Genomic DNA, 21,361 nt, shown 5'->3' on the forward strand with positions numbered 1-21,361 from the left:
AAATTAATAACAAACTTATATTCAATAGAGGAAGTTTAGAATGAACCTTACCTTATTAACTAGGTTAGAGGAGGAGGGCAGGTGGGAGACATTACAGTTGTAGAGTCTCGGGTTTAGCCGCCTTGCTGATATATATGGTCACTGCTTTCCTTCCCGGCTGCCCCTCTGGTCCTCGTCACTTCCTCCGCTGCTCCCGCTCCTTCTGAATGTTCTGAATACTCACTGAAAGTTAAGCATAAAATACTGGAGTGATTACAAGAAGACCCTGCATAATTTTCATTCACTATATCAGTCACTGATGATTAATTATGTTCTCTCACGCTTTGCTATGAGTCAATGAACATACATCTGAAATTCTTTTCATAATGGGATAACAGTTCTTGAATTTTCTTTCTGTTGTGTTAAATAACCATCCACAATCTTTCTCCACTGACAGCCAAGAAATGGTAACTTTTCTATTTTTGTTTGCTTTCTGAGCATGAGTAAAGGGAATTAGAGATTCTTCTGTGTACTTTGCTGCGCGTGAACAGGCTAATAACGTTCTTTGACTTATCTCTCATTTCAAATTAACTTGAACTTACTTAGCTGTGTTGTAAAGAATGCAAAATTATAGTCAAATATAAAATTAATCTTATAATATTTATCAAGTAATTTATTTGGAAATGGTTGAATACTGAAACATTACATAGTGCAGAAAGAGGTGCTCAGTGGAAATTGGGGTTAAGACACACTGTCAAAGCATGTAAGGAGTTTTTCCATTGAGGCTGATTTATGTCACACTTGCCATACAATGATGTGATGCTGTCACAAGGTGTGAAGTGAAAATAAATGTTCCAATTTTATCAATGTCAAAATTTCAATTTGATGAGAGTCTGTATGAACAAAAGGAAATAATTAAGTAATAGTAAACTACATCATGACATATGCCACGACAAATTTACTTTGTCCTGCCATTGCAGTCAAAGTAATATTCAAATGAAATGCCAATTACAATTAGAGAGTAATGTTGAGTTTAATTTGGAATGTGTAGATAAATGGTATACTGAGATTATGGATAGATATTAAAGAATATTCAGTTACCGTATGTCAGCACATCTTGAGGAAGAAGTGACTGGTACAAGACGTGTTTGAATAAAATGCAAGAAATTAGAAAAAAAAATAGTTGGGATTTGGCTGTCATTTCCCAGTTGACTTGACAATTTGCCTTTTAGCAAATATAAATTAACATTGGTAGCAATATATATAACATTGATGAAATTTCTTATGCCAACTTTTAAAAAAAATTACATTTGTTTCAATGGGTTAATTAGGAATTCTTTTAATTACATATAAACATACAGTTTCAGAGCAGGAGTAGGCCACTCATCCACTCAAGACTTTTCTGTCATTCAGTAAGGTCGCAAATGATCTATCACATTCACACCTACCTCTGATTATTTTTCAATTCCTTGCTTATTAGGAATCTATCTACATTTGTCTGAAAAAAAACTTGAATACTTCACTTTTATCACTTTTTCATGAAGGGAGCTCCAAAGCCTCATTGACCCCCTGTGAAAATGTCCTCAGTTAAATGTAATATTGATCATTTTCTGTTATTCTAAGGGCTTGGCACATAGTGGTACTGAAAAAATCTGGAAGTTCTTTTGGCACGTGTTTGTAAGCTATCAAAGAACAAACTGCCATGGATCAAATCTGAAATGGAATCAGAAATGGTTTGAAATTCTCAACAAGTAAGGGAACATGAAAAGAGACAGGTCTATAGTTATTGCTTAAGTTGGCAACCTGTTATCAGAACAGGAAAGATTAGTAAGGTAATTGGTATTAATCACATATAGAAGTAGGGAAAGTGGAGGGGGAGGAAAAAGCAAAACAGAGGCCTGTGAAAGCGTGAATGGAGGAGAAATTTTAATAACCAAAGAGGCTGAGTCTGCAAGGCAGTATTTGATGGCTTTAGGATAAATAAAGAGACAAACAATGGATCCGGTGAAAAACAAAACTTCTTTTTTGCACCACTTTGGTGATCACAAAATATTTCATATTGCTTTTCAACTCAGAATACACCTTCTTCCGAGTGTGATAACTGCTGTCTTGTCAGAAGTACAGAAATTAACTTATGAAAGTGTCCATTCTGGTCTACAGGACAAGTCTGTCAGCCAACTTTCATCTCTTTACCAGGAAAGAGATTTTGACAGGGTGGATCACAAGTATTAGTAGTGCTTAGTAGTCTAATAAAGGTGTACCATACTTAGTAGAACAGTGTATATGTTATTGTGTGCCATTGATATGTAGACCAGGACCTTTAGACCCAATAGTGGGGTCTTACAACATGCAGCAAGCACATGCATTGCCGCTGAAATAAAAGCAGCACTGCTCCTTTGAGCAACATGTACCCAATCTTTCACATTCATGCTTTACAGTGCCTCGTAATCACAGTCTGTTCCACACAACACTGACACATCCTGACTTAGCCACGTAGCTGACCTTCTATGCTAAGATGCCAATCCAGTCTCTAAATACTGTGTTGCTATTCTCATCTGGGTTCTGTGCTGGCCCAAGGACATATCTTGCCATGAACCACATGTTTAATCTGACTGACTTTGTAGTGCTCAGAGCAAAAGCCAAAATGACAAACATTGACAAAATTTGACTAGAGGGAAAGAAAGTAAAGAACTTACCCAGACTGAAAATTGAGGAACAAATCAGTATGTATGCTCTTTGTTATGTGTCAAGATTTTGAAACATTAAATATCTTGATTGAGCAGAAGGTAATTGAGAAGATGATGTCAATTCCAGCAAATTGTGTGATTAGTGAGATTCTCGGACAGGCATATTAGCTTCTCAACTCCTGATGGCGAGAATCATAGAATTCCTGCATTGTGGAGGCAGGCCATTCAGCCCATTGCAACCACACTGACTCTTAGAAGAGCATCCTACCCAGGACCATCGCTCTACCCTATCCCTTTAACTCCATATTTCCCATGGTTAATCCACCTAGCCTCCACGTCCCTGGATGTTATGAGCAATTTATCATTGCCCAGTCACCTATCCTGCACATCTTTGAACTGTGGAAGGAAACTGAAGCATCCAGAAGAAACCCATGCAGACATGGGAAAATGTGCAAACTTCACACTGTGGAACTGTGAGACAGCAGTGCTAACCACTGAGCCACTATGTCACGTTAAAGGTTGACTCCCTTTCTGAGAAGGGAAGATTAAATGCTGAAAAAAAAGAGAGAAACTGACTTTTGGAATCTCATCTAATTAAGCACCATGTCAGCCATCTTTCTCACCTCTTCTGGGAAAAGAAAGTCATGCCCAGTATTCTGTATTTGTTAGAACATAAGTCATGCCTGGATTATGAAAAGAAAACAATGGGCATAGCCATAAGACCATAAGACATATAACGATTAATAAAGGTGCACCATACTTCGTGGAATGGTTTTTTTTATGTTGTTGTGTGCCATTGATATCTGGACCTGAACTGTTAGACCCAATAGTGGGATCTCACAATATGCAGCAAGCAATAAAATATAACAATGGGATGGCACGTTGGGTCTCAGCACCAGGGACCCCGGTTGGATTCCATCCTTGGGTGACTCTGTGTGGAGTTTTCACATTCTCCCCTTGCCCCCGTGGCTTCACTGCTTTTTGTCGTTTATGTGAAAGATTTGGATGTGAACACGGGAGGTATGGTTAGTAAGTTTGCCAATGAGACCAAAATTTATGGCGTAGTGGACAGTGAAGAAGGTCATCTCAGAATACAATGTGACATTAGTCAGGTGGGCTGAGGAGTGGCAGATAGAGTTTAATTTAGATAAACGTGAGGTGTTGCATTTGGAAAGGCATGTCAGGGCAGAGCTTATGCGCTTAATGGTAAGGTCCTGATAAGTGTTGCTGAACAGAGAGACCTTAGAGTGCAGGTCCATAGATCCTTGATAGTGAGGATACAGGTAGACAGGGTAGTGAAGAAGGTGTTTGGTACACTTGCCTTTACCGGTCAGTGCTTTGAGTTTAGGAGTTGGGAGGTCTCACGTTGCGGATGCACAGGATACTGGTTCAGCCACTTTTGGAATACTGTGCGCAATTCTAGTCTCCCTGCTATAGGAAGGATGTCGAGAAAAGTTTGACAAGGATGTTGCCAATGCTGTAGGATTTGGACTACAAGGAGAGGCTGAATAGGCTGACATTATTATCCCTGGAGTGTTGGAGGCTAAGGGGTGACCTTACAGAGATTTATAACATCATGAGGATCAAGTTAATAGCAAAGGTAATTTCCCCAGGTTTGGTGAGTCCAAAACTAGAGGGCATAGATTTTAGGTCAGAGGGGAAGATTTAAAAGGGATCTAAGGGGCAACTTTTTGATGTAGAGGATGGAACACAAATGGGATGTGTTGCCAGACATTGTTGTGGAGGCTGGTACAATTGCAACATTTAAAAGACATTTGGAAGGGCATATGAATGAAAAGAGCTTAGAAGGATATGGGCCAAATGCTGGCAAATGGGACTAGATTAATTTAGGACATCTGGTCAGCGTGGATGAGTTGGGCCAAAACCTTTGTTTCCATGCTGTAGATCTTTATGACTCTATGACTCTTTCAATGGAAGAATAGATGATAATTAAGGGAAGATAGTAGTTTAAACATTAACTATTTAACCTTCACCTATCCACAACTGAAATTCCTGTCCCTCCATAGAATATCACAGTGGAAAACGTGCTATTGCCTTGATGTAGTATTTTGAAATAAAGAGTGTCCTGCATGATTATGTTTGCTGATAGTAAGTAAGAGGTTGTGCAGCTATAAAGCATTATGGTAACTGCTTTCCGTGACTGGAGCTCTATTGTTGCACGATGTTTCTTCTGTCTTTGAAAGTAGAAAGTATCTCGTCCAACTTAAGTTTAAAGCTACAGGTAAATGTATGTTACATGAGGTGAATAATAGCCATGTTCTAAACAGCCATATAACTTATTTTTGAGATAAATAAGCAACCCCTAAGGGATTTTCCAACATTAATTTGTCAATAATTAATTGTCATTCTTCCTTGCCATATGTCTTTTTAATTGGTTCTCCATTTCAAAGTGAGTAATCAAGTGTAATGGGTCCCTATTACACAGCTTGCACAACTGCACCTCCCAGAGATTCCAAATTATATTACTATGGCTCCATATTCCCTGCTACAGCCATCAATCCAAAGTTTACCTTCCTGTCTTTATAGATGTAATTTGAAGCAAATTCATCACTTTGTTGTTTTTCTAAATAACATCATAGAATTGTATAATTGAATGTGACAAAAGAAGGCCATTTGGCCCATTATATCCATGCTGTCTGCTTGAAAGAGCAATACTTTTTGTACCATTTCCTTACGCTATCTTCATATTTCAATATTTTATCTTTGAAGTTTTTACCCACTCTCCTTCAAATGGTATTTCTGAATATGTAACCATCACTTTATCAATATTTCCAAATCTAAACCACTCAATGAACTTTTCCTCGCGGTTGTTTTAATCAGTCTTCTGAATTTTGAGCTCTCTGGTTCCTTTCCATCCATTGATTTTTAACCTTCGATCTCCAGACAAACTTGCTATTATCCATTGTGCCTCCAGATTATTTGAACTTGGGGCCAATGGACCTTCTTCATGATGTTGGGAGATAAAATTCAATGTTTGGGAATTTGTAATCTTTCTGGTGAAACTTGAGGGCATCCCAAAAGCATTCTTATTCTCATGATATAGATTAACATGGTAGTCAAAGTGTGCCAAACAGCTTCACACAAACAGCAATAAAACAGTTGAGAGATAATGGGAACTGCAGATGCTGGAGATTCCAAGATAATAAAATGTGAGGCTGGATGAACACAGCAGGCCAAGCAGCATCTCAGGAGCACAAAAGCTGACGTTTCGGGCCTAGACCCTTCAAAAGGGTCTAGGCCCGAAACGTCAGCTTTTGTGCTCCTGAGATGCTGCTTGGCCTGCTGTGTTCATCCAGCCTCACATTTTATTATCAATAAAACAGTTGACCCAGCTAATCTGTTCTCTTTCACAGCATTGTTTGCAGCACCACTATTTTCTTGCCCAAATTCATAAAACCAATACATTTTGTCAATTTTAATTCTGTGATGCTTTCCATGGATTCATCCATCTTTGAGCATGTTTAAAAAGCATTGAAGTGTTCAATCAACTGTGATTGTATTGAATGGCAGAGCAGGCCCAACAGGATGAATGGATCACTCCTGCTCTTATATTCCATCTTATATTTGATTATTTTTCTATCCCTTCTGTCTACATACATTTTCAATAAGAAAATATATACATTGTAATTTTCCTGCCTTTTAGATCTTCCAACTTGCCTCAGTAGCTGATTAATTCTTCCTAGTAGAATAGTCACTATTATATTGTAAGCTTTCCTATTTAGGCAATCCTCATGACTGAAGGTGACTTGCTTCCTCTCTGGTTTGATGAGTCCTAAGATGGATGATAAGCCAAAGATGAGATCAGCAAACTGCGCCAAAAGCTTGATGAATTGGCCAACTGAACTGTTTGGAAGTTTCTGTCCTTTCTCCAGCATGAAAATTGTGACCGATCACACTGTTTCTGTATGCTTCTGATCATGTCTCTCAATGTGATTGGCATTTACCGGAGTAAACATTCTCAGTCTTCTTATAATTTTGGTTGCCAGCATATTTCACTGCCATCAATCTTTATTAAATATTAGGGGAGCTATCAATATCAAGTGGGAAAGGATATGCACACAATACATTCAGCAGAGCTGGGGCTCATTCTTAATTAAAAAGAAAAGAGTCATTGTATATTCGTGAATAACTAGTTGCATTATGTCCAAGATACCTGACTGCCTCCTATGAGATATCCAGTTCAATTTAAGATTAAGTGCACATCACTGCAGGCTGTAAACACCATGAATACTCACTGAGCCACCAGTAAGGACACACTAGGGAACTCTGATACAGCACATTGTAGAATTCAGTACAGTGTTGTTAGCTGCTCCCAGGAAGAGGTCTATCGTCATGCGCTGACCTTGTTCCTGTTGTCAGTTAACCCTTTCATGTCCTAACAATAGTTTGGTTGGTCACAAGGCACAAACTCCCATGAGTCAACTGGCAATATTTGATCTCTCTGGGGATATTTAAGGATATCCCAAATGTATAACCACTATCATTTTGTAGGCTAAAGGGCAGTCGAAATATGCCAAGCGGATTTACAGAAATAGGAATTAAGCTGCTCCTTTTGACATTGTTGGTTGCAGCACCACTACTCCCTTGTCCAAATGAGTAATTTAATACTGATCTACTGAATCAACCTCAAATGTAATGTCCTAGTGCAAGAGCAAAATTGAAAGAAAGTGTTCCGTGTCATATTTGTTCAGCTCCTTTCTAAACTATTGTATATCAGTTTGCTCAGGTGTTGGTTGAGGTAGCTCTTGATTTCAATATTCCTTAGCTGTGCGATAGTCCTCACAACTCTTAATCTTCAAGAACAAAAGTACAGCATTTGACTTCCAATCCTCCATGTTAGCCATCCAGAAACAGTAAGGTAATAGAATCTGTAACACAATAACAGTCAAAGGAACAAGTACTGGCAAAGAAACTTAATTATGGTTGATAAATGTTTGTGATGTATGGGACCTGTGACTGTAAATGCATTATTTCTTGATTATTTATTATGGGCAGTGTGGACCTCTGATCTTCATGCAAAATAGGAAAAGATACAATTTAGAATTGGCATTGTTCGGACTAAAAGATACAGCCTGGGAAAAGTTGGTGCACTGGAGCAGAAATAAATGATGTTGAACATCGAAGTCAATCTTTGCTGTGAGAAAGGGATGGCTGCCCACATAGAATATAAGTGTTAGTAAAGGCAATTTAATTAATATGTGGATATTGTACAATTATGCATTCTGTTACATCCAAACTTGGAAAGGCTCTCTGGCGATACAAAAACAGCAACAGTTGGAAGCTGACCATTGATTCAAAATGATAGACTTGAGCCCAATTTCACAAGCAGTTGTGATTGTGTTGCCCAAGTATTAGGCGTAACTAATTGGAAATTAGCCGGTGGATTTTATAATGTTGGTTAAATTAATTTTTATGTGGAATGAAAGGACTTATTCTACTATTGCGCAGCACTTGCTCAGGAATACATACTGTGAAATTCAGACTCTTGTAAATTAATTAAAATTCATTCACAAAACAATCACAGATCTTGTGCCATTAATGTCTTATGAGGCCCTCCAATCAAGCTTTGCAATAAAACCTCAGCATTATTTCTGAAGTCTACAAAAAGAAACTTTAAATAATTTCAGCAGCTGCAAAACAATTTAAAATTCCGAAATCACATGTACAAAAGTTCACAGAATAGTCCTTTTGAAGAATGAGTGCTGTGTTTTTAATTGTTGTGTTTACGAATATTGTGTGTTTAGATTAATTGAATGTTCTTAAGTGTGGAGAGAGTTTTGTAGATTTTGAGGAATTTCCACTTTCAGAAATGAACTACCTTAAAGGTTGTCATGGAATCATGGAGTGTTGACAACATGATAAGAAGACATCAACCCCCTGAGTCCTAGCTAAAACTACACAAGAAGCATTTCTTCCAGTTGCATTCTCTGACCTATTTTCTTCCCCTATTTCTGTTAATTATCTACGTGTTATTCAATTCCTTTTTGAAAGAAAAATGAACCTGGCTCTGACACAGAGTTCATTCCATATCCTAAGCACTCACTTTGTCAAATGATTCTCCCCATATCCTTTTTTCTACCCCATTCACTTTCTTGACATTTCCACCAATGGAAACAGTTTCTCCCTATAAACTCTGTCCAACCCCCCCATGATTTAGCACACCTCTATCAAAGTGGCTGTCAACTATTTCTTCTTGGAGGAGAATGCTCCAGCTTCTCCAAATCACACAACTGGGCACATGGCAGAAATTGTAGAAGCTGCAAGATGCTGGAGAATCTGAGATAACAAAGTGTAGAGCTGGATGAACACAACAGGCCAAGCAGCATCAGAGGAGCAGGAAGGCTGAAATCAATTCTGAAGAAGGGTCTAGGCCTGAAACATTAGCCTTCCTGCTCCTCTTGATGCCGCTTGGCCTGTTGTGTTCATCCAGCTCTACATCTTGTTATCACAGGGCACATGGCAAGTTGGGTTGTTGTAACGGGAGCAACTGTTTATAGAATGGATTTTAAAAAAAATTTACATAAATGATTAAGCACTTAAGCAAAATATTTATTTACTTAAGAAATGAGGTGACACAAGAAATTGACTGGAGAAATGCCAGCAACATCCACCACCATCCAAGGCAACAACCAGTTCCCGAGGATCATCAGAAAACAAAGAAAACCCAAGGTACTCACCGGTCTGGTCCCATGTATCTGATCACATCAGTGGACACCACAAGATTGGCTGTTACTGGTACTAGCTGTCCTTCATGGAGTCCTAGCTATGGTAAGAGGCTACAGACAAGAGCCAGTCAAAAAATTGTGTCTTCACACCAGCAGTGAGCCTAAGCTTGACCCAGCTTGACTAGTCTTAGATAGGGGAAGGTGGAGTTCAGGAAGGTTAACAGTGCAGGGCACCCCATGGGAAGGGAAATGGAATTGGGCTCTAGGTCAGCAGGTATACTCTCTTTCTCTCTCTCACTCGCTATCTCTCTCTCTCCTTCCCTCTCTCACTCTTGCTCCTGTTAGTGTAGGTAGCAGCCATCTGTTACCCATTGTATCAAGGCTTGGCTGCAAGGCTTAACTGGGGTCAAACTAACTGAGGGCCAGGTCTCAGTCAAGGTTTTTGATATTCACTTTCTTGTTTTCTGTAAATATATTAAGTTTTGCTTGTTTGTTCAATAAACTCAGAGTGTTCTCTGCCTCTGAAGCATGTGTCCTGTGTTTTCCTTTCAGGGAGCCATGTACTGTCTTAGAGGCAAAAAATAGGTGTGTATGGGGTTAGGTAATCTGGGGCTTTGGATTTTGGGTCTCGGATGATTTTTGCTCATCCAGAGTGATACTGTAGGATGCAGAGTGTCAAAAGACAGGTATGTAGGAGTGAGCAAACGTCCCTGTTATTTAAATTACTGGGTCAAAACGCCTGGACTTTTTTTTAACAGAAACTTTTAAGACAAAGAAAAGGCAGCTGGGCCATGCTCTAGAATGCACAATCATAGGGATGGCTTTCTGCAGCAATTTTTTAAATAGAAATCTTATCCATACCTTAACCCTAAAGGAACAAAGCCCTAAAAGACCTAAGGCTACAATTCCAGACATCTTGATCTCTTCAGAGATATCAGGACATTCAATTTCAAAAAATATTCATTCGCAGAAATTCTGGACATTCCACTGAAACAAAATACATTAGCACCTACTCTAACCTATCAGGAAGCCAATTCACCATAAAGAGGACAACAGAAATACAATGGATAACACAGATATAACACATTGTGTGGCTGAAGGAACACAGCGGGCCAGGGAGCACCAGACGAGCAGGAAAATTGACATTTCACGTCGGGACACTTCTTCAGAAAAGGGTCCCAACCCGAAATGTCAACTTTCCTGCTCCTCTGATGCTGCCTGGCCTGCTGCATTCCTCCATCTCCACATTGTGTTACCTCTGACTCCAACATCTGCAGTTCTTACTATCTATGGAAAACACAGATTTGAGAGGTAATAATGGAGCACACAGTCTGTATAACTGCTAGTCCTGATCTGGGAGACAAACAGAGAGCCAGCTACCAACCGAAGAGGGATCCCAGACTGCTACTCTCCCCATGAACTATCTGCACAACAACCTCCCTGAAATCTACCGACACAGGGCTGTTCCGAGCCAGGGGAACCAATGGCAACAAACTGGCAAATCTGACGACCAATGACCTTCATGAACCACCGACGTGACTCACAAGGCCTCAAACACATCCTGAATGAAAACCAGCTCATAAACCACCACAAAGTAAGAAGACACAAGTTCTCAAACTAGGCTGCAGTCTAGATCATCCAAAGTCTTTAGTGAAGCAATGGCCACAGCAAAAGGGGAAAAACTAGTTGCATTTCAAAATTGTGTTTATCCCCAGTGGTGAGCCTATTGTCTCGAGACCCAAGCATCCAACCTAGCTAGAAGGGAGGGGAAGGCAGGTTGGTGACAGTCTAGGGCACCCCAAGGTCAGGAAGTTCGTTTAAAGTTGCCTGTATTTTAAAACTACTGTTTAGTTCCTGATAGTAATTAATCTGTGCTAAGTTAATAACTGACAGTATCAGTTTCACTGTTTTGAATTTGTCTTTTCATCTCTTGTATTTTTTCACCTTTGCGTTATTTCCCTGTTTATTATTTTTGCCTTTTTATTTCTTGAGATATATTCACCTTTGCATTTAATAAACAGAGAGATTCTTTGCCGAGAAATACTTGTCTACTGCCTTCTTCACTTCACATTCCTAAATTAAATCCAGCTTTAGAACTAGGGACCTGGCAGGTGATCCTGGCTGCCTGCGAGTTCCAGCCCCACAGACCAGAACTCCCTACAGAATGACAACCATGGCAGAACACTGGCAAAAGGAATGTGATATTATGGAGGGTGTTACAGAGGCAAAGTCTCTGATGGATGAGAGGATCCCCTCCTATGTGTTCAAAAAGGTGAATATATCTAAGGAATAGGTCCTTGATCTCTTGAGAGCTGAGCGTCCAGAGGAAGCAGCAGCTCACTGGACTGAGAGCAAAGAGCATAAGTGTTCCACAGAGAAGGCAATCTGGCTCCTCTGTCTCTAGTGACACCTCCAGGTACTGGGCAGGAAAGTCAGGGAACTAAAAGCAGAGTTAAGGGAGGCAGAGGAAGGCTGTAGTATGAGGGCCAGGTTAGGAGAAATGATGTATGCCAACTTGCTGCGAGAGAGGCAAGAAAGGTGGCAAATGGAGGAAAGGCATAGAAATAACCTAGATTAGCACAGCAGATCGGGCAGCAGCAGAGGAGCAGGAAAGTTGACATTTCAGGTCAGGAAATCTTTCTGAAGGAGGGTCCTGACCCAGAATGTGCACTTTCCTGCTCCTCTGATGTTGCCTGGCCTGCTGTGCTTCTCCAGCTCCGTACTGTGTTATCTCTGACTCCAGCAACTGCAGTTCTTGCCATCTCTGAACAAGCTAGATTACCTGCAGTGTCAGGCTACAGAAGCCAAGAAAAATGAGCAAGCACTGAAACAGGAGAATAACCATCTGGGGGAACAAGTTAAGGTGCAGGAGGAGAAGCTGAGTGGTATCAATGCAGCCTATAGGGTAGCCTGCAGTGAAGGGTTCAGTAGGGGAGAGCACGGTCCCTGCCAGGAGCTCATCCATAAGCTAGGCCTAGCTCTACCACAGGCCACTGGCATGGTTTTCATGATCAGCTCGGGAGCAGCCCAGACCCTGCAGCAACAAAGACCCTCCTGAGCCAGGTGAGCTCACCCATAGTTTGGCACTCGAGAGGTGCCCCAAGGATGGGGACACAGTGGTACCCAGGAGCAGGAAGCCAGACACCAGCTCTGGGATGGGAAGAGCCCCCAGGGGAGGCCACAGGCCAGGCAGCAGCCAAAGACAGTGAGGAGGCCTTGAGGGAGGGAATAAGTGTGTTTGGGGTTAGGTAATTTGGGCAGCTGATTTCGAAGCCTTGATGATTTTTGCCCACTCAAGGTTATACTTTAGTATGTAAAGTATCAAAGGGGGATATGTAAGGTGGGATGAAATTCCCCTTTAGTTTATGGACATAACCTGGACTTAAAACCCTCTGAAGGCACGAGTTGTGGAAATTATATTGGATTAAATTCACTGAACTTTTGGGACTCCAGGAACCATGAGCTGCAACCAAGCCAGGAAAAGGACGACTGGGACAGACTGGGAAATACACAAGCCCAGGGACAGATGTCTGGAACAGTGCTTAGCTTTCAGAGTCTAAAGGAAGACCCCCATTCATACTCCATCTAAACAATGGAAGCCAGACTGCAAAAAACAAACAAATTCAACAACTTCAGACTTTCTGGAGTCTACAGAGGTACAAAACCATACCATTTTCCAGCCAGTGGACTGGCACAGAAATACTCAACATTCCACACCATTGTGCTACATACAAACCAGTTCCATCGATGGATGTAAACACATTCACAACACTATTTAAGCCTGAACGAGTACCCATGCAAAAGCAATACTGGACATCCCAAAGCCATCTAAATCATACACCTCAATCAAAAAAAAAATTCATACTATTTCTGTTCAGGTTTGAGGAAGATTCAGAGAGCTTTCCTTGACTGCATTTGTCACAGTGGTTAAACATGGTTCATATCCCTCTATTCTCTGCCGGCTCATGTGTCTATGTAAACAAATCTTAAACGTTGCTAATGAATCTGCTTCTAACCCCTCATCTGGCAGTGTGTTCCAGGCACCTACCAATGTCTAAAAAAACTTCCCTTGAACATCTCCTTTAAACATTCCCCCTCAACTTAAATCTGTGCCCCATTATAATTGACATTTCCACCATGAAACAGAGAACCCAACGATCCACCCTACCCATGCCTCTCAACTTTACATAATTCTATCAGATCGCCCCTGCTCAGACTCCAATTGTCTCGTAAAAACAATTCAAATTTGCTCAACCTCACATCTCACAATTCTTTTTGCGGACATGTTTTTGAAATTCCCTCCTCACAATTTTGCTTGTATCTCTGTTCTTCTTTGAATCTCTTTCATTTTGCTCAATTTTTGGAATGATCTTGAACCATTTCTTGTCTTTAATGTGATTCTTGGAAATATTCTTCAATTTTAATTTGTTTCAAATAATTTTTGATAGTGGAATCATTTTGCAATTGCGTTTGAATAGATATATCACATCTGTATCCACAGTTGTGAGGGTCAAGTTTGCTTTGCATTTCACCTCAAACTTTTAAAAACTGCAGTTTAGTCTCATTGCTTTGTATTGTCATGAAAGTACGGTGATTGTGAAAGTTGTGTGCAAGTATCTTCCTTTTGCAAGAATTTGTAATTTGAACAAGTGGCACATAGATGTTCGTTTATTTTTGAGATATTTAAAATTAGATCAGCCTCTCTTGAACCATGATTTAAAGCTCAAATATCAGATAGTAGTCTGCAAGCTTCCTGGGCTATTAAAGGAACTTTGATTATATCATAGGGTTTACAAAAGAGAGATTGAAATGAAAGACATTAATAGATATGAGCTTCCTTTTATGTTTAGCATAAACAAAGATTGATAATATCTTAGAAAAACCCAGAGATTTGAAACCCAATGGCACTTTGAAGTTGACTAGACTGAAAAACATAAACACAAGAACTAGGAGAAGAAGTAGCCACCCGTCCCTCCAGCCAACTCCACCTCTATATCTTATGTCTTGTCTAAGTTCTAGTCTTCTGCTAGGTTCACGATTGTACGAGCGTGTGCTTTAATTGAGCTTCTCCATTTAATATATACAGTGATGAGAAGTACTCATAAAACCAGTATTTTTTCCAGCATGCAACAGTCTATGACCACTTGATCAATCCACTGAATGAAGCTTCAGTGGTTGGTCAGACAAGGCCTCTCTAATGATCATGCTGACTCTGTCAAGCTCCTGATGCTTCACAATGTCACTCAGCCTGATTCTGATGCCCAATTTGCAATGTCAGTCAATGGTTATCCAATCAGACTGACTCCTAGATTGTCGGACTGATGTAGAGAGACTGAGACATTGGATTATTTCGGAATATATTCACTGGGCTTTAGAAGAATGATCTTTTAAGAAATCTATGAAATTCTAATAGGACTACATAAAGTAAACATATGAAGGATGTTTCCAATACCTGGGGAGTCCAGAATTAGGGGTCACAGTCTAAAAATACCAAATGGCAAACAATTTTGGACCAAGAGGAAGAGACTTTTTTTTCACTCACAGTGTGGTGAGTCTGTAGGATTCTTTGCCATGGAAAGTGGCTGAGGCAAAAACATTGAATGGTTTTAAGAAGGTAGAACTAATTCTTAGGATGAAAGTGATTGAACAGTATGGAGAGAAAACAGGAACAGGGTATGAAGTTAGATGTTTAACTGTAGCATATTGAACAATGGAGTAGGCTCAAAGGATTGAGTGGCATTCTCCTGCCACTAGTTGTACGTTTCTAATAATCTCTTATCTGGAGTTGTTGCCAGGTATTCATATATTTTCTTTTGCCCCTGCATCATATGGTTTTCTCACACCCCAGACAAGTTTTCTTTTTACAAGCTTTATAAAAATTCAAACTTCAACTAGAATTGACAACTTCGGCACTTATTGTTCATGGCTTTCTTAAAAGTAAGCTGTCACAGTCCTTATCTTGTCAGGCTCACACGGAGTTTCTCTGCTGAGACCCAAAACAAAGGTACATACTTGTCAAGATAATAAAATGTGAGGCTGGATGAACACAGCAGGCCAAGCAGCATCTCAGGAGCACAAAAGCTGACGTTTCGGGCCTAGACCCTTCATCAGAGAGGGGGATGGGGTGAGGGTTCTGGAATAAATAGGGAGAGAGGGGGAGGCGGACCGAAGATGGAGAGAAAAGAAGATAGGTGGAGAGAGTATAGGTGGGGAGGTAGGGAGGGGATAGATCAGCCCAGGGAAGACGGACAGGTCAAGGAGGTGGGATGAGGTTAGTAGGTAGATGGGGGTGCGGCTTGGGATGGGAGGAAGGGATGGGTGAGAGGAAGAACAGGTTAGGGAGGCAGAGACAGGTTGGACTGGTTTTGGGATGCAGTGGGTGGAGGGAAAGAGCTGGGCTGGTTGTGTGGTGCAGTGGGGGGAGGGGACGAACTGGGCTGGTTTAGGGGTGCAGTTGGGGAAGGGGAGATTTTGAAACTGGTGAAGTCCACATTGATGCCATTAGGCCTCCCATTCTTTAGATGACATGTCCATCATGGGCCTCCTGCAGTGCCACAATGATGCCACCTGAAGGTTGCAGGAACAGCAACTCATATTCCGACTGGACGACAACGTACATACTTGTCAGATGGTTTGTAGATTGGCAAGCTGGTCTTTAAGCAAAAAGCAGAAAAACGCTTTTTCATACTTTTGTTCAGAAATCACAAAGCTGTCTATGTTATATTTCTTCAGTTGAGTAGTCTTCCTCTGTTCATGCACCCCATTGTCCTTCTGTGCACGTGAGCTGATCAGGAGCTACAGTTGTGTATAGGGTGACAAAGCCGCTTAAAAAAATACACAAATTGCTGAGACTCAACATTATTAAGACTAATTAAAGACAATGGACATGTATATGTAAAAGAAATACACTGGGAACACTGGTGTTTTAATTTACATCAATAACTCAAATCTGGAATCCCAGTGCAGGTTTGCTACATTTACAGATGAGAGTGACCGTAAAACAGTTGGTGACCGCATTTGGTTCTCAGTTGAAGCTTCCAAGCTGTGTTGGACAAACTATTTAAGTGGGATGAACAATGAATGGTGAAACTTATTGTGAAGCAATGTAAAGTACAGAACATTGGAAGAAAAATAAGCCATTGTTCATTGTTCATGAAATGCAGCAAAGCAACAAGGGATGAATTTGAATTTGTTTTGTAAAAATGAAATGCAGTATTAGGGTACACTCCTAAAGCAATGTAATATGCAGCAGAAAAAAATCACTCTTATAACTCCTTTGCAAAGATTAAGATTGTGTCTAATTTTCATTCCCCCACACAGTGCGTTGAATAGACACCATGGGAAGGACTCAGACAAAGGCTGATGGATTGATACATAGCTAAAAGCTGTTAGTCACGATGGTCAACACAGACTGCTGAGGCACTTTACTCTGGGAGTTTACTTTTGGCCGTCAGCTGTGGCTCTGTTGGTAGCACTCTTGTATCTGAATCATTTGACTAAGCAAGCCTAGGTAGAGAAAGCAATGTCATCAGCAGCTGTGGGTTCATCCTGAGAACTTGGTTACATCAGTTGCTCAATGGTTTGACACCATTAATTACCGTAAGATTTTTTTTCTTTGGGGATTGCACAAAGCAAAGTTAGAGGGTACACTTGATAGGGAGGGAGATGGGGACAATGTGGCTACTCATTGGCGTCAAGAAACTGCATTTGCTGCTTGAGGAATCACTCAATAACTGTCACTCCCTCCCATCATGATCATTCGATTATGGTTACATGCTGGACAATGGTCACTTGTGCCCCACTGTAAATCACTGGGCTGCCACCAACATTGCTTTGTGTATGTTTCTGTGGAGGATTGAACAGCATCCATCTGTGTGCTTGCAGGAGAAGACATCTCAGGGAATAGCTAAGATATATGGAGTGGGGGTGTTGTAATTTCTGTGCAGCCTGACCCCATGGCTGAGGAGTCTCTTGAACTGGCAGAGTGGTTGGTTCATTGCTGAATGTGAGGCAGGATGCTGACTAAATAGTGCAAGGGCACAAAGGTGTCCCTGGCACACATAAGGCCAGTGGTTATGGACAAATGGAGTTCCACAGTAGAGATGAATGGAAAGATTCAGTGGGTAGATTATAATCTTTCAATCTATCTCATCCAGAACAGGTTGAGCAAAAGGCTGAAATGGTAGTGGGACAATCACTTAGGTCAAAGAAAGATGAGGGGCTGTCAGAATCAAGACTGCCATATCCCTCCTCTGTGCTTGCCTCCATCACAGGTATTGTCACATTGGAGGGTATCTGTTTGCATTTAAATACAGGCAGAGAACCTAGTGAATGTATCACAGAATCATCCAAGCATCCGAAAGAGACTGTAAGAGCCAAGGCAACAGTCAGAGGTCTGTGGGTGGTAAGGTCCATTCAAGCCTTTGGAGTTGTCAGCAACATGGCAAAGACTGCACCTGTGGCATGAGTTGAGGCCACATTTGGAGGAGCTGCCAGAGGAACATCATGTGCAGAAAAAGAAGGAGCCCACTCAGACTACGAATGCTATCCTCTATCTGGAATGTGTGCGTGTTTTGTTTCCTCCTGAGTCGGATGGTGACCCTTATGGAAAGCCAAATACAGCAGACCACTCCGGATGCAGGACACAGACAGAGAACTGCCTACCGTCAATGATTCTATGATATCAATGTGGCAATGACAAGCTGACAACAAGGTGCCTGGAGTCTCCACAACATCCTCCCATTTTTCAGTCAACAGGGAGGCAGATGTGTGCCTGCAATGTAGGAAGAGATCTGCTTTAAACTTGTGTGGCCCTCTCTCAGGAGGCTCACCATATAAACAGAGGTTCCTTTCCTTCCTTTTCCATTGACAATGGCACCTTAAGTAGTGATGATGATAGCAGAAGATCCTAAAGCTGTGCAGGAGTGTTTTATCTAGTTTCAGGCCACAAAGGACAGTTATCAAGAACATCACATGGCTGGGTTGTTCAGCAATCTGTCCCCACCCAAGGTGCAAATTCAGGGATAGTACTCTTTTAAAGCATGGTAGGAAATGTAAGGCAGGCCTCTAGCTGCAACTAGTCTGAAACGGTGAATAGTGAGTATCTAAATCTTTGTCCTTCCATCAGTTGTGCTGTGTAATAAAGGTTTCATGCATCAGTGCTAAAGCACCTTTGAACTTTTTGTTGTCCCTTGGGATCGATCAAGGGCAAATTAAAACTTGTAGCAGTAATTACAGAAAGATAGTTACAATAAAACAGACACGTTGCTAGGTAAAATGTGATAGAAGGTATCAATCCAAAACTACCATTCATGAATTACAGAGTAGCCTTTCATTTCTGATAGCCTTCAGTAACTCATTAGGGAGAATGAGGTAACTATGGCTGACAAGGGAAGTCAGGGATAACATACAAGCAAGAAAAAAAGCATATAATGCAGCCAGGGGCTATGAGAAGCCAGAGGATTGGGAAGCTGACAAAGACCAACAGAGGGCAATGAGAAAAGAAGGAGAGGCAGGATTAACTATGAGGGCAAACCAGCCAGTAACATAACATAATTAATATTGCAAGAGTTTCTTTAGATATATAAAGGGCAAAAGGGAAGCAAAAGTCGACCTTGGGCCACTGGAAAATGATGCTGGAGAAGTAGTAGTGGGGAGCAAAGAAATGGTGGAGGAACTGAACAAGTGCTTTGTGTCAGTCTTCACAGTGGAAAACACAAGTAACATCCCAAGGGAGTTGGGGGACAGAGGTGACTATGGTGGCCATCACCAAGGAGAAGGTGTGAGAAAAACTGGAACGTCTGAATGTGGATAAATCACCTGGACCAGATGACTACACCCCAGCCTCCTGAAGGAGATAGCTGAAGATATGGTGGAGGTATTAGTGGTGATCTTCCAGGAAGTACTGGAGTCATAGAGGGTTCCAGAGGACTGGAAAGTTGCTAATGTAACTACCCTGTTTAAAAAGGGAGTAAGGCAAGAGATGGAAAATTATAGGCCCTTAACCCAACCATTGGTAAGATTATGGAGTCCATTGTGAAGGACGAGATTCCTGAATACTTGGAAGTGCATGGTAAATATGGCAAAGTCCGCATGGCATCCAGTGAAGGTCATGCCTGACAAATCTTTTGGAATTCTTTGAGGAGGTAATAAGCAGGTTAGACCAAGGAGAGGCAATGGATGTTATCAACATGGTCTTCCAGAAGGCCTTTGTCAAGGTGCCACACAGGAGGCACATGGTGTCAGAGGCAAAATATAAGCCTGGATAGAAGATTGGTTATCTGTCAGAAAACAGAGACTGGAGATAAAGGGGTCCTTCTCAGTATGGCAGCTGGTGACCAGTGTTGAGAAAAGAACAGGACTCCAAACGTGTGTGATTTTAAATAAACTTTTTGGACTATAACCTGATGCTGTGTGACTTCTGACTTTGTCCACCCCAGTCCAACACCAGCGTCTCTACATCTTCGTCTAGAGACTAGGGTGAAAATTGCACTCCAGTATTATGTTATAACATTGCTGAGCAAGCTCATAGAAAATGTATATCTCCACAGTATGCACTTTTTTTTTCCTTTTTCAGCTATTTTTAATGATCTCTGCACTGAAGTGGTAAATGGAGGGAAAACAATTCAATGATAAAAACAACACATTGAAAAGGAAAAGAATTAGTTCTCTTTGCGATAATGGGAGCAATCACACATATTGAAGAGTATTGGGGTTATCCTGCATATGTAAACTCTTCCGCTCAAGGTTCATATTGAGATTTCAGTGTGTCATTTAAGCCTGCAGTTCATTTTCACTTTGTAAATGGTGTTCTGGGCATATTAAACTGAAATCTCATCTGCTACCTTACATGTGCAGAAAACAACAGTATGTGAAGAAAAGTAGTTCATTGTGCTGCCTAACATTCAGCTATCGATCAACATAATTGCAAGAAATGATTTTGCCATTTATCTTATTTCTGTTTGTGGGGCCTTGTTATATGCTCTACTTCTCAACATTCTTGTAGTACCTACTTCACAAATAGCAGATACTCATCTGGTGGAGAAAGACTTTAGTGTGATCTAAGTTTAAACAAAAAAATGGCCACGATTTTTCTGCTGAGTAGCGACCTAACATGGATTGCCACCCTATTCCTTTCTTATGTACAAAAAAAGCCCTACATTTCTGATAGGAGATTTTGTACAGGGCTCTTTCAAAAATGATGAGCTGCACCCCCATTTCTGACAAGTCTTCCATCATGTGAAAGAGTTCAGGGGAAGCAAATCATGCCCCAGGCAGTGCAGGAAGAGGGTCAGTTCTGGCAGCGGTTACAAAGGTTCAGGTCTGAAGCAGAGAATGGTGCTTTACGTCTCCAGCAGGAGAAGGGGACATGTGGTCAGCTCCAGTGGTGGGGCAAGGGGGTTTGGGTCTGGTGGGATGGCAGGGCAGCTGGGTCTAGCAATGGGCTTGATAAGTTGAGTATCACGTACAGAAGCGAGGATATGGGGAATGATGTTGGAATAGGCTCTGGGGAATACAAGGAGGAGGTGTAGTTGGGCTGTATGAGGTAAATTGAGGGCCAGTTATACAATCGCTCAGCAGTGGGCCAGGTATTTAATAATCTGACTTTTCCTGAGTAACTGTATACTTAACTTCAGTGGAAGCTAAGCCTGAGTTCTCTAATTTAAATGAATACTTTTGGATTTTTCCAGACATAGAGGAATCTTCAATATCCCTAGCAAGTCGCCCGAAAAGTGATATGGTCAGGAGTCCATGCAGTTCCCATGTACAACTCCCATCTAAGATAACAAAGTGTGAAGCTGGATGAACACAGCAGGCCAAGCAGCATCTTAGGAGCACAAATTCTCTGATCAAGGGTCTAGGCCCGAAACGTCAGCTTTTGTGCTCCTAAGATGCTGCTTGGCCTGCTGTGTTCATCTAGCTTCACACTTTGTTATCTCGGATTCCCCAGCGTCTGCAGTTCCTATTATCTCTGATTACAACTCCCATCTATGTTGGGATAAATATTTA

The sequence above is a fragment of the Stegostoma tigrinum genome, chromosome 6 (genome assembly GCF_030684315.1).
Source record: "Stegostoma tigrinum isolate sSteTig4 chromosome 6, sSteTig4.hap1, whole genome shotgun sequence".
NCBI classification, from domain to species: Eukaryota; Metazoa; Chordata; class Chondrichthyes; order Orectolobiformes; family Stegostomatidae; genus Stegostoma; species Stegostoma tigrinum.